Source organism: Scyliorhinus torazame, chromosome 24 (assembly GCF_047496885.1).
Source record: "Scyliorhinus torazame isolate Kashiwa2021f chromosome 24, sScyTor2.1, whole genome shotgun sequence".
NCBI classification, from domain to species: Eukaryota; Metazoa; Chordata; class Chondrichthyes; order Carcharhiniformes; family Scyliorhinidae; genus Scyliorhinus; species Scyliorhinus torazame.
The window spans coordinates 32673191-32687634 of NC_092730.1; the positions used below are offsets into that span (position 1 = coordinate 32673191).

General features: G+C 47.1%; 1 long non-coding RNA gene across 1 annotated transcript in view; it reads right to left on the reverse strand.

The window, feature by feature from the left end:
- Window positions 1–257: 257 nt before the first annotated feature.
- LOC140399986 (uncharacterized) overlaps window positions 258–14444 on the reverse strand; it is an 87034-nt gene continuing 72847 nt past the window's right edge. Inside the window, exons 3-4 of the long non-coding RNA XR_011937933.1 lie at window positions 12815–12899; window positions 258–1694 (exon numbers count right to left, since the gene is read on the reverse strand). This is a non-coding gene — a long non-coding RNA (uncharacterized lncRNA). The remainder of the gene's footprint in view (window positions 1695–12814; window positions 12900–14444) is intronic.

Sequence of the window (14444 nt, forward strand, 5' to 3'; positions counted from 1 at the left end):
GTAGATGGAGTAACTCTCCTTCCTCGACCTTCGCCGCTTCTTGCCGCCCTTTACTGCCGGTTTCTTAATGACTTTCTTGGCTCCCTTCTTGGAAGCTGGTTTCGATGTTGGTTTCTTCTCGTCAGCCATTGTCAATATCAACCAGAAATAAAGCAAACCCCTTCCGAGCGCTGATTAAATAGACAGAGCCTCACATCTATGCTAATGAGGAATGGGGAAAGGAATGATTGTGATTGGACATTGTAAGAATGAGGACAGCCAGTTATATTCTGTTTATTTGACTGGATAAAAAAACAGACGAATCAGAATTAGGATTTTGCACCAATCATAAACCTCAAATTACAATCATATTACAAACAGGAAATACATTTCAGAAAGAATGTCTCCAGTCCCAGTTTGTCAGTGTGTAAAGATCCACCGGGAAAAGTACCTGGCTGTCGGTGAGAGGGACCCTTCAGCACAGAGAGACTGGGATTCCTTCAGGAACTGTGAGTGCCTTGTAATATGTGAGTGTGTGGGATTTTCTCACTCTCTGATACAGTGTGAGTGTGGGATTTACTCACTCTGATACAGTGTGTGAGTGTGGGATTTACTCACTCTCTGATACAGTGTGTGTGTGTGGGATTTACTCACTCTGATACAGTGTGTGAGAGTGGGATTTACGCACTCTCTGATACAGTGTGTGTGTGTGGGATTTACTCACTCTCTGATACAGTGTGTGAGTGTGGGATTTACTCACTCTCTGATACAGTGTGGGATTTACTCACTCTCTGATACAGTGTGAGTATGGGATTTACTCACTGTCTGATATAATGTGTGAGTGTGGGATTTATTCACTCTGATACAGTGTGCAAGTGTGGGATTTACTCACTCTCTGATACAGTGTGTGCGGGATTTACTCACTTTCTGATACAGTGTGTGTGTGGGATTTACTCACTCTCAGATACAGTGTGTGCGGGATTTACTCACACTCTGATACAGTGCGTGAGTGTGGGATTTACTCACTCTGATACAGTGTGAGAGTGTGGGATTTACTCACTCTCTGATACAGTGTGAGTGTGGGATTTACTCACTCTCTGATACAGTGTGTGTGTGTGGGATTTACTCACTCTCTGATACAGTGTGTGAGTGTGGGATTTACTCACTCTCTGATACAGTGTGAGTGTGAGTATTACTCTAGCTAAGGCCTAACCAATGTTTTATACAGTTCCAGCATAACCTGCCTTTTCTTGAACTCTGTGCCTCGGCGAATAGAGACAAGGATATCATAGGCCCGGGGTTTTCAAGCTCAGGGTCGTGGCCTGTGGGTGGATCTCGGGAAGGCTTCAGGAGGGTGGTAGTTATCCAGATCGCGGAAGGAATGGCCAATGGTCACGACTAGTGTTTACAAATGCCAACCATGATGGACGTTTGAGATTGTCGGCCATTCCGCGCATGTGTCTCTTATCAAGTAGTGCGCAGGTCCGGAGCCCAGCAAGTTGGACTGGCTCCTCGTGATGTCAGTGCGCTGTCCCAGGCCAGTTTTGTTCAGCAAATTCTGGAGTCCTCCCACCGGAGGCGGCGCCAGCGAGCAGGTCACACGCCCCGTACGCTGACATCACGTGTTCTGGGCGCGAGTGAGATTCCTCCATTTTGCAGCTGCCAGCAGTGCTGGTGTGAACTCCAGGGTCTCTGGGGAACAACCCATGAAGAAGCTGAAAACAGGAACAAAGCAGCACAATGATGAGTATTTGAGGGGTGGTTTATAAATTGTGCCACTGCAATCAGGAGTCAAATTTCATGGGTGTTACATGTCGGGAATTACTGGCAAGTGAAAGTTTAAAACCCTCAAAATGTCAAAGACATTTGAAGAGTAAGCAGGGCGAGTTCCAGGACAAACCTCTGTATTTTTTTCAATGGATGCAGTGAGATCTTAAATCATCAGCTGGAGTCATTATCAGAAATGTAACATTGAATAACAAAGAACAAAGAACAAAGAACAAAGAAATGTACAGCACAGGAACAGGCCCTTCGGCCCTCCAAGCCCGTGCCGACCATACTGCCCGACTAAACTACAATCTTCTACACTTCCTGGGTCCGTATCCTTCTATTCCCATCCTATTCATATATTTGTCAAGATGCCCCTTAAATGTCCCTATCGTCCCTGCCTCCACTACCTCCTCCGGTAGTGAGTTCCAGGCACCCACTACCCTCTGCGTAAAAAACTTGCCTCGTACATCTACTCTAAACTTTGCCCCTCTCACCTTAAACCTATGCCCCCTAGTAATTGACCCCTCTACCCTGGGGAAAAGCCTCTGACTATCCACTCTGTCTATGCCCCTCATAATTTTGTATACCTCTATCAGGTCGCCCCTCAACCTCCTTCGTTCCAGTGAGAACAAACCGAGTTTATTCAATCGCTCCTCATAGCTTATGCCCTCCATACCAGGCAACATTCTGGTAAATCTCTTCTGCACCCTCTCTAAAGCCTCCACATCCTTCTGGTAGTGTGGCGACCAGAATTGAACACTATACTCCAAGTGTGGCCTAACTAAGGTTCTATACAGCTGCAACATGACTTGCCAATTCTTATACTCAATGCCCCGGCCAATGAAGGCAAGCATGCCATATGCCTTCTTGACTACCTTCTCCACCTGTGTAGCCCCTTTCAGTGATCTGTGGACCTGTACTCCTAGATCTCTTTGACTTTCAATACTCTTGAGGGTTCTACCATTCACTGTATATTCCCTACCTGCATTCGCCCTTCCAAAATGCATTACCTCACATTTGTCCAGGTTAAACTCCATCTGCCATCTCTCCGCCCAAGTCTCCAGACAATCTAAATCCTGCTGTATCCTCAGACAGTCCTCATCGCTATCCGCAATTCCACCAACCTTTGTGTCGTCTGCAAACTTACTAATCAGACCAGTTACATTTTCCTCCAAATCATTTATATATACTACAAAGAGCAAAGGTCCCAGCACTGATCCCTGTGGAACACCACTGGTCACAGCCCTCCAATTAGAAAAGCATCCCTCCATTGCTACCCTCTGCCTTCTATGGCCTAGCCAGTTCTGTATCCACCTTGCCAGTTCACCCCTGATCCCGTGTGACTTCACCTTTTGTACTAGTCTACCATGAGGGACCTTGTCAAAGGCCTTACTGAAGTCCATATAGACAACATCTACTGCCCTACCTGCATCAATCATCTTAGTGACCTCCTCGAAAAACTCGATCAAGTTAGTGAGACACGACCTCCCCTTCACAAAACCGTGCTGCCTCTCACTAATACGTCCATTTGCTTCCAAATGGGAGTAGATCCTGTCTCGAAGAATTCTCTCCAGTAATTTCCCTACCACTGAAGTAAGGCTCACCGGCCTGTAGTTCCCGGGATTATCCCTGCCACCCTTCTTAAACAGAGGAACAACATTGGCTATTCTCCAGTCCTCCGGGACATCCCCTGAAGACAGCGAGGATCCAAAGATTTCTGTCAAGGCCTCAGCAATTTCCTCTCCAGCTTCCTTCAGTATTCTGGGGTAGATCCCATCCGGCCCTGGGGACTTATCTACCTTAATATTTTTTAAGACACCCAACACCTCGTCTTTTTGGATCACAATGTGACCCAGGCTATCTACACCCCCTTCTCCAGACTCAACATCTACCAATTCCTTCTCTTTGGTGAATACTGATGCAAAGTATTCATTTAGTACCTCGCCCATTTCCTCTGGCTCCACACATAGATTCCCTTGCCTATCCTTCAGTGGGCCAACCCTTTCCCTGGCTACCCTCTTGCTTTTTATGTAAGTGTAAAAAGCCTTGGGATTTTCCTTAACCCTATTTGCCAATGACTTTTCATGACCCCTTCTAGCCCTCCTGACTCCTTGCTTAAGTTCCTTCCTACTTTCCTTATATGCCACACAGGCTTCGTCTGTTCCCAGCCTTTTAGCCCTGACAAAAGCAAGTGAGATCGTGGGGACCGAGCAGGCCCACCTGTCACATTAAAGGGAAGTGAAAATGGTGGGTGTGTGTGAGAGAGAGTGGGTGTGTGTGAGAGAGAGTGGTTGTGTGTGAGAGAGAGTGTGTGTGTGAGAGAGAGTGGGTGTGTGTGAGAGAGAGTGGGGGTGTGTGTGAGAGAGAGTGGGTGTGTGCGAGAGAGAGTGGGTGTGTGTGAGAGAGAGTGGGTGTGTGTGTGAGAGAGAGTGGGTGTGTGCGAGAGAGAGTGGGTGTGTGCGAGAGAGAGTGGGTGGGTGTGAGAGAGAGTGGCTCTGTGAGAGAGAGAGTGGCTCTGTGAGAGAGAGTGGGTGTGTGTGAGAGAGAGTGGGTGTGTGTGAGAGAGAGTGGGTGTGTGTGAGAGAGAGTGGGTGTGTGTGTGAGAGAGAGTGGGTGTGTGTGTGAGAGAGAGTGGGTGTGTGCGAGAGAGAGTGGGTGGGTGTGAGAGAGAGTGGCTCTGTGAGAGAGAGAGTGGCTCTGTGAGAGAGAGTGGGTGTGTGTGAGAGAGAGTGGGTGTGTGTGAGAGAGAGTGGGTGTGTGTGAGAGAGAGTGGGTGTGTGTGTGAGAGAGAGTGGGTGTGTGCGAGAGAGAGTGGGTGTGTGCGAGAGAGAGTGGCTCTGTGAGAGAGAGAGTGGGTGTGTGTGTGAGAGAGAGTGGGTGTGTGCGAGAGAGAGTGGGTGTGTGCGAGAGAGAGTGGGTGTGTGTGAGAGAGAGTGTGTGTGTGTGAGAGAGAGTGGGTGTGTGTGAGAGAGAGTGGGTGCGTGAGAGAGAGTGGGTGTGTGTGAGAGAGAGTGGGTGTGTGTGAGAGAGAGTGGGTGTGTGTGAGAGAGTGGTTGTGTGTGAGAGAGAGTGGGTGTGTGTGAGAGAGAGTGTGTGTCTGTGAGAGAGAGTGGGTGTGTGTGAGAGAGAGTGGGTCTGTGAGAGAGAGAGTGGGTGTCTGTGTGTGAGAGAGAGTGGGTGCGTGTGAAAGAGAATGGGTGTGGGTGTGTGAGAGAGAGTTGGTGTGTGAGAGAGTGGGTGCGTGTGTGAGAGAGTGGGTGCGTGTGAGAGAGAGTGGGTGCGTGTGAGAGAGAGTGGGTGCGTGTGAGAGAGAGTGGGTGCGTGTGAGAGAGTGTGGGTGTGTGTGAGAGAGTGTGGGTGTGTGTGAGAGAGAGTGTGTGTGTGTGAGAGAGAGTGGATGTGTGTGTGAGTGTGTTTGTGAGAGAGTGGGTGTGTGTGAGAGTGCATGTGTGCAAGAGAGAGTGGGTGTGTGTGAGAGAGTGGGTGTGTGTGAGAGAGAGTGGGTGTGTGTGAGAGAGTGGTTGTGTGTGAGAGAGAGGTTGTGTGTGAGAGAGAGTGTGTGTGTGTGAGAGAGAGTGGGTGTGTGTGAGAGAGAGTGGGTGTGTGTGAGAGAGAGTGGGTGGGTGTGAGAGAGAGTGGCTCTGTGAGAGAGAGAGTGGGTGTGTGTGAGAGAGAGTGGGTGTGTGCGAGAGAGAGTGGGTGTGTGCGAGAGAGAGTGGGTGTGTGTGAGAGAGTGGTTGTGTGTGAGAGAGTGTGTGTGCGTGAGAGAGAGTGGTTGTGTGTGAGAGAGAGTGGGTGTGTGTGAGAGAGAGTGGGTGTGTGTGAGAGAGAATGGGTGCGTGTGAAAGAGAGTGGGTGTGTGAGAGAGAGTGGGTGTGTGTGAGAGAGAGTGGGTGTGTGTGAGTGAGGGTGTGTGTGCGAGAGAGAGTGCTTGTGTGTGAGAGAGAGTGTGTGTGTGTGAGAGAGAGTGGGTGTGTGTGAGAGAGAGTGGGTGTGTGTGAGAGAGAGTGGGTCTGTGAGAGAGAGAGTGGGTGTCTGTGTGTGAGAGAGAATGGGTGCGTGTGAAAGAGAATGGGTGTGTGAGAGAGAGAGAGAGAGTGGGTGTGTGAGAGAGAGTTGGTGTGAGAGAGAGTGGGTGCGTGTGAGAGAGAGTGGGTGCGTGTGAGAGAGAGTGGGTGCATGTGAGAGAGAGTGGGTGTGTGTGAGAGAGTGTGGGTGTGTGTGAGAGAGAGTGTGTGTGTGTGAGAGAGAGTGGATGTGTGTGTGAGTGTGTTTGTGAGAGAGTGGGTGTGTGTGAGAGTGCATGTGTGCAAGAGAGAGTGGGTGTGTGTGAGAGAGTGGGTGTGTGAGAGAGTGTGTGTGTGTGAGAGAGAGTGGGTGTGTGAGAGAGAGAGTGGGTGTGTGAGAGAGAGAGTGGGTGTGTGAGAGAGAGAGTGGGTGTGTGTGAGAGAGTGGGTGCGTGTGAGAGAGAGTGGGTGCGTGTGAGAGAGAGTGGGTGCATGTGAGAGAGAGTGGGTGTGTGTGAGAGAGTGTGGGTGTGTGTGAGAGAGAGTCGGTGTGTATGAGAGAGTGGGTGTGTGAGAGAGTGGGTGTGTGAGAGAGTGGGTGTGTGTGAGAGAGAGTGGGTGGATGTGTGTGTGAGTGAGAGAGTTGGTGTGTGAGAGAGAGAGAGTGGATGTGTGTGTGAGTGTGTTTGTGAGAGAGTGGGTGTGTGTGAGAGTGCGTTTGTGAGAGAGAGAGTGGGTGTGTGAGAGAGTGCGTGTGTGAGCGAGTGAGCCTCTGTATTTTACATTGTCACTCTTTGATATGTAACACATATTTTACTCTTGCTGCTCTGTTACTGGGGTGTGTGTGTGTGAGAGAGAGAGAGTGTGTTATACCATCACGGTCTCTGTGATATATGATGCATATTTTACTGTGTACTGCTCAGTTACTGTTGTGTCAAAGAGTGTGTGTATATCAAAGTTTGTGAATATGTGAGTGTGTGTGAGGAAGTGTGTGCGAGGGAATGTGTCACTATGTCTGCAAGAGTGTACGAGTGTGAGAAATAGTCTGCGTGAGTGTGTGTGTGTTTTACCTTCATTGTCTCTGTGATATTTCACACATTTTACTGCTCAGTTACTGGTGTGCGAGTGTGTTTATCCTCACTGTCTGGCTATCATATATAATATATTTTACTGCTTACTGCTCAGTTACTTAAGTGTGAGAGTGGCGAGAGTGTGTTTTACCCTCACTGTCCCTCTGCGATATATAACACATATTGAACTGCTTACTGCTCAGTGACTGGTGTGTCCATGTGTGAGGCAGTCTGAGAGAGAGGGACTAGGAGTGAGAGAGAGTGAGTGTGTGTGAGTGTGTGTGAGAGTTAGTGTTTGCCAGAGAAATAGTGAGTGTGTGTCACACTGTCTCTCATTGTCCCTCTGTGAAAGATAAAGCATAATTTACCACTCAGTTACTGGTGTGTGTGTGTGAATGAGAGAGTGTATGAGTGTGTGTGAGAGAGAATGTGTGAGAGAGAGTGAAATACGAGTTATATAGCACAGAGACAGTGAGGGTTAACACAAACTTACACTCTCTCTCTCACACCATCTCTCATACACACGCACTCTCTCTCTCTCTCACACACACCAGTTACTGAGCAATAAGCAGTAGAATATTCAATATATATCGCAGAGAGACAGTGGTTACTATCACAGAGGTTACTACACACACTCATAGGTCGATTGTCCCGAAAGACGAGCTGTGAGGTAATTTGGACATTCTGAATTCTCCCTCCCTGTACCCAAACAGGTGCCAGAATGTAGCGACTTGGGGCTTTTCACAGAAACTTCATTGCAGTGTTAATGTAAGCCTACTTGTGACAATAAAGATTATTATAAGATAGAGTCATATCTGTGTGTATGTGTTAACCTCACTGTCTCTCTGTGATATATAATGAATATTTTACTGCTTACTGCTGTGTGGGTGTGTGAGTGAGACAGTGTGTGTGTGAGTGAGACAGTGTGTTTGGGAGTGTGTGTGTGAGTGAGGCAGTGTGTTTGGGAGTGTGTGTGTGAGTGAGGCAGTGTGTTTGGGAGTGTGTGTGTGAGTGAGACAGTGTGTTTGGGAGTGTGTGTGTGAGTGAGACAGTGTGTTTGGGAGTGTGTGTGTGAGTGAGACAGTGTGTTTGGGAGTGTGTGTGTGAGTGAGACAGTGTGTTTGGGAGTGTGTGTGTGAGTGAGACAGTGTGTTTGGCAGTGTGTGTGTGAGTGAGACAGTGTGTTTGGGAGTGTGTGTGTGAGTGAGACAGTGTGTTTGGGAGTGTGTTTGTGAGTGAGACAGTGTGTTTGGGAGTGTGTTTGTGAGTGAGACAGTGTGTTTGGGAGTGTGTTTGGGAGTGAGACAGTGTTTTTGGGGTGAGACAGTGTGTTTGGGAGTGTGTGTGTGAGTGAGACAGTGTGTGTGTGAGTGAGACAGTGTGTGTATGAGTGAGACAGTGTGTTTGGGAGTGAGACAGTGTGTTTGGGAGTGTGTGTGGGAGTGAGCCAGTGTGTTTGGGAGTGTGTGTGTGAGTGAGCCAGTGTGTTTGGGAGTGTGTGTGTGAGTGAGCCAGTGTGTTTGGGAGTGTGTGTGTGAGTGAGACAGTGTGTTTGGGAGTGTGTGTGTGAGTGAGACAGTGTGTTTGGGAGTGTGTGTGTGAGTGAGACAGTGTGTTTGGGAGTGTGTGTGTGAGTGAGACAGTGTGTTTGTGAGTGTGTGTGTGAGTGAGACCGTGTGTTTGGGAGTGTGTGTGTGAGTGAGACAGTGTGTTTGGGAGTGTGTGTGTGAGTGAGACAGTGTGTTTGTGAGTGAGACAGTGTGTTTGGGAGTGTGTGTGGGAGTGAGCCAGTGTGTTTGTGAGTGTGTGTGTGAGTGAGACAGTGTGTTTGGGAGTGTGTTTGTGAGTGAGACAGTGTTTGGGAGTGTGTGTGTGAGTGAGACAGTGTTTGGGAGTGTGTGTGTGAGTGAGACAGTGTGTTTGGGAGTGTGTGTGTGAGTGAGACAGTGTGTTTGGGAGTGTGTGTGTGAGTGAGGCAGTGTGTTGGGAGTGTGTTTGGGAGTGAGCCAGTGTGTTTGGGAGTGTGTGTGTGAGTGAGACAGTGTGTTTGGGAGTGTGTGTGTGAGTGAGACAGTGTGTTTGGGAGTGTGTGTGTGAGTGAGCCAGTGTGTTTGGGAGTGTGTGTGTGAGTGAGCCAGTGTGTTTGGGAGTGTGTGTGTGAGTGAGACAGTGTGTTTGGGAGTGTGTGTGTGAGTGAGACAGTGTGTTTGGGAGTGTGTGTGTGAGTGAGACAGTGTGTTTGGGAGTGTGTGTGTGAGTGAGACAGTGTGTTTGTGAGTGTGTGTGTGAGTGAGACCGTGTGTTTGGGAGTGTGTGTGTGAGTGAGACAGTGTGTTTGGGAGTGTGTGTGTGAGTGAGACAGTGTGTTTGTGAGTGAGACAGTGTGTTTGGGAGTGTGTGTGGGAGTGAGCCAGTGTGTTTGTGAGTGTGTGTGTGAGTGAGACAGTGTGTTTGGGAGTGTGTTTGTGAGTGAGACAGTGTTTGGGAGTGTGTGTGTGAGTGAGACAGTGTTTGGGAGTGTGTGTGTGAGTGAGACAGTGTGTTTGGGAGTGTGTGTGTGAGTGAGACAGTGTGTTTGGGAGTGTGTGTGTGAGTGAGGCAGTGTGTTGGGAGTGTGTTTGGGAGTGAGCCAGTGTGTTTGGGAGTGTGTGTGTGAGTGAGACAGTGTGTTTGGGAGTGTGTGTGTGAGTGAGACAGTGTGTTTGGGAGTGTGTGTGTGAGTGAGACAGTGTGTTTGGGAGTGTGTGTGTGAGTGAGACAGTGTGTTTGGGAGTGTGTGTGTGAGTGAGACAGTGTTTGGGAGTGTGTTTGGGAGTGAGACAGTGTGTTTGGCAGTGTGTGTGTGGGTGAGACAGTGTGTTTGGGAGTGTGTTTGTGAGTGAGACAGTGTGTTTGGGAGTTTGTGTGTGAGTGAGACAGTATGTTTGGGAGTGTGTGTGTGAGTGAGACAGTGTGTTTGGGAGTGTGTGTGTGAGTGAGACAGTGTGTTTGGGAGTGTGTGTGTGAGTGAGACAGTGTGTTTGGGAGTGTGTTTGAGTGAGCCAGTGTGTTTGGGAGTGTGTGTGTGAGTGAGACAGTGTGTTTGGGAGTGTGTGTGTGAGTATATGAGTGAGTGTGTGTGTGTTTATTGTCGCTGTCTCTCTGTGATGTATAACAGCTTTTACTGCTTACTGCTCAGGTACTGGTGAGTGAGAGTGTGTAAGTGAGAGAATGTGAGTTTTACCCTCACTATGTATCTGTGATATATAACACATATTTTACTCTTACAGGTGTGTGTGTGTGTTTTACCCTCACTATGTATCTGTGATATATAACACATATTTTACTCTTACAGGTGTGTGTGTGTTTTACCCTCACTATGTATCTGTGATATATAACACATATTTTACTCTTACAGGTGTGTGTGTATTTTACCCTCACTATGTATCTGTGATATATAACACATAGAACATAGAACAATACAGCGCAGTACAGGCCCTTCGGCCCACGATGTTGCACCGAAACAAAAGCCATCTAACCTACACTATGCCATTATCATCCATATGTTTATCCAATAAACTTTTAAATGCCCTCAATGTTGGCGAGTTCACTACTGTAGCAGGTAGGGCATTCCACGGCCTCACGACTCTTTGCGTAAAGAACCTACCTCTGACCTCTGTCCTATATCTATTACCCCTCAGTTTAAAGTTATGTCCCCTCGTGCCAGCCATATCCATCCGCGGGAGAAGGCTCTCACTGTCCACCCTATCCAACCCCCTGATCATTTTGTATGCCTCTATTAAGTCTCCTCTTAACCTTCTTCTCTCCAACGAAAACAACCTCAAGTCCATCAGCCTTTCCTCATAAGATTTTCCCTCCATACCAGGCAACATCCTGGTAAATCTCCTCTGCACCCGCTCCAAAGCCTCCACGTCCTTCCTATAATGCGGTGACCAGAACTGTACGCAATACTCAAAATGCGGCCGTACCAGAGTTCTGTACAGCTGCAACATGACCTCCCGACTCCGGAACTCAATCCCTCTACCAATAAAGGCCAACACTGCATAGGCCTTCTTCACAACCCTATCAACCTGGGTGGCAACTTTCAGGGATCTATGTACATGGACACCTAGATCCCTCTGCTCATCCACACTTTCAAGAACTTTACCATTAGCCAAATATTCCGCATTCCTGTTATTCCTTCCAAAGTGAATCACCTCACACTTCTCTACATTAAACTCCATTTGCCACCTCTCAGCCCAGCTCTGCAGCTTATCTATATCCCTCTGTAACCTGCTACATCCTTCCACACTATCGACAACACCACCGAATTTAGTATCGTCTGCAAATTTACTCACCCACCCTTCTGCGCCTTCCTCTCGGTCATTGATAAAAATGACAAACAGCAACGGCCCCAGAACAGATCCTTGTGGTACTCCACTTGTGACTGTACTCCATTCTGAACATTTCCCATCAACCTCCACCCTCTGTCTTCTTTCAGCTAGCCAATTTCTGATCCACATCTCTAAATCACCCTCAATCCCCAGCCTCCGTATTTTTTGCAATAGCCTACCGTGGGGAACCTTATCAAACGCTTTGCTGAAATCCATATACACCACATCAACTGCTCTACCCTTGTCTACCTGTTCAGTCACATATTTTACTCTTACAGGTGTGTGTGTGTTTTACCCTCACTATGTATCTGTGATAAATAAAACATATTTTACTCTTACAGGTGTGTGTTTTACCCTCACTATGTATCTATGATATATAACACATATTTTACTCTTACAGGTCTGTGTGTGTGTTTTACCCTCACTATGTATCTGTGATATATAACACATATTTTACTCTTACAGGTGTGTGTGTGTTTTACCCTCACTATGTATCTGTGATATATAACACATATTTTACTCTTACAGGTGTGTGTGTGTGTTTTACCCTCACTATGTATCTGTGATATATAACACATAATTTACTCTCACAGGTGTGTGTGTGTTTTACCCTCACTATGTATCTGTGATATATAACACATATTTTACTCTTACAGGTGTGTGTGAGTTTTACCCTCACTATGTATCAATGATATATAACACATATTTTACTCTTACAGGTGTGTGTGTGAGTTTTACCCTCACTATGTATTTGTGATATATAACACATAATTTACTCTTACAGGTGTGTGTGTGAGTTTTACCCTCACTATGTATTTGTGATATATAACACATAATTTACTCTTACTGGTGTGTGTGTGTTTTACCCTCACTATGTATCTGTTATATATAACACATATTTTACTATTGCAGGTGTGTGTGAGTTTTACCCTCACTATGTATCTGTGATATATAAAACTTATTTAACTCTTACAGGTGTGTGTGTGTTTTACCCTCACTATGTATCTGTGATATATAACACATATTTTACTCTTACAGGTGTGTGTGTGTTTTACCCTCACTATGTATCTGTGATATATAACACATATTTTACTCTTACAGGTGTGTGTGTGATTTACCCGCACTATGTATCTGTGATATATAACACATATTTTACTCGTACAGGTCTGTGTGTGTGTTTTACCCTCACTATGTATCTGTGATATATAACACATATTTTACTCTTACAGGTGTGTGTGTGTTTTACCCTTACTATGTATCTGTGATATATAACACATATTTTCCTCTTACAGGTGTGTGTGTGAGTTTTACCCTCACTATGTATTTGTGATATATAACACATAATTTACACTTACAGGTGTTTGTGAGTTTTACCCTCACTATGTATCTGTGATATATAAAACTTATTTAACTGCTTACTGCTCAGTGACTGGTATGTGTGTGAGTGAGAGTGACTGAGTGTGTGTGAGAGAGAGTGTAAGTGTGTGTGACAGTCGTGCGAGTGTGTTTATCTGGGACTTGAGGTCAATGTGAGTCTGACTGCTTCTTTTCTCTGTGACGGTGGAGATGATGTTGTGTCTGTGTCTCAGCAATGTTGGATTAATATTGTACTTACTGTCAGTTAGAAGGAGACGGCGACACATACATTTTGCTGAGGAATCATCATCTTGTTCTTGGAACTCATCTCTTCATCTGTTGAACTAGGGGGAAGAAAGCATATCTCTTGTAAATCAGGGTCAAATGAGGCCAATGATAAATCAATCTATTCTTTCAACTGATAATCACAGAATTTACAGTGCAGAAGGAGGCCATTTGGTCCATCGGGTCCATCTTTGTCAAGAGCATCTCACGCCTCCACCCTAACCCAGAAATCCATGCCTCCACCCTAACCCAGTAACCCATGCCTCCACCCTAACCCAGTAACCCCACCTAACCTTTTTGGACACTAAGTGCAATTTATTAGGGCCAATCCACCTAACCTGCACATCTTAGGACTGTGGGAGGAAACCGGAGCACCCGGAGGAAACCCACGCAGATACGGGGAGAGCGTGCAGACTCCGCAGATAGCAACAAAAGCCTGGAAATTGAACCTGGTACCATAGAGCAGCGAAGCAGCCGTGCTAACCACTATGCTACCTTGCTGCCCCCAATCAGTAAAAGAAAGAAAATACTCTCCAAATCCTAACCCAGAATCAGACAAATAAGCCAGGCCCAGAAAGAGCTCTCCCTTCCCCCTGCTCACTCCAAGTCCCGGAACAAGATCGTGCTCCGCTAAGCCTCTTGCAAACAGCCCCCGATTCTCCCTGAACTCCCCCCGAGTCAGTAATGATCTCTGAGCCTCTTTGCTCACACTCCCAAATGGATGTGCTGCTGCAATGAGAACGCTGTTTCCTCGCTGACCTGGGCCCTGACATTGACATTTAACTCAGTTTCAACAAAGCGATTCCACTCACTGACCAAATGGAGTGTGTGGGGGAGGGGCTGCGCATGCGCTCCCAATCTCAGAATGATGTGGAGATGCCGGCGTTGGACTGGGGTGAGCACAGTAAGAAGTCTGACAACACCAGGTTAAAGACCAGCAGGTTTGTTTCGATGTCACTAGCTTTCGGAGCGCTGCTCCTTCTTCAGGTGAATGAAGAGGTATGTTCCAGAAATATATATAGAGACAGATTCAAACATGCCAGACAATGCTTCGAATGTGACCATTAGCAGGTGATTAAATCTTTACAGATCCAGAGATGGGGTAACCCCAGGTTAAGGAGGTGTGAATTGTCTCAAACCAGGACAGTTGGTAGGATTTCGCAGGCCAGATGTTTGGGGATGAATGTAATGCGACATGAATCCCAGGTATTACATTCATCCCCCACCACCTGGCCTGCAAAATCCTACCAACAGTCCTGGCTTGACACAATTCACACCTCCTTAACCTGGGGTTACCCCATCTCTGGATCTGTAAAGATTTAATCACCTGCTAATGCTCGCATTCGAAGCATTGTCTGGCATCTTTGAATCTGTCTATATATATGTTTCTGGAACATACCTCTTCATTCACCTGAGGAAGGAGCAGCGCTCCGAAAGCTAGTGACATCGAAACAAACCTGTTGGACTTTAACCTGGTGTTGTAAGACTTCGTACTGTGCTCACCCCAGTCCAACGCCGGCATCTCCACATCGCGACTAGCAGGGGCGGGGTTACACCGGGCATGCGCACATCCCCGCAGCAATCCCGCATTGAGAATCAATGGG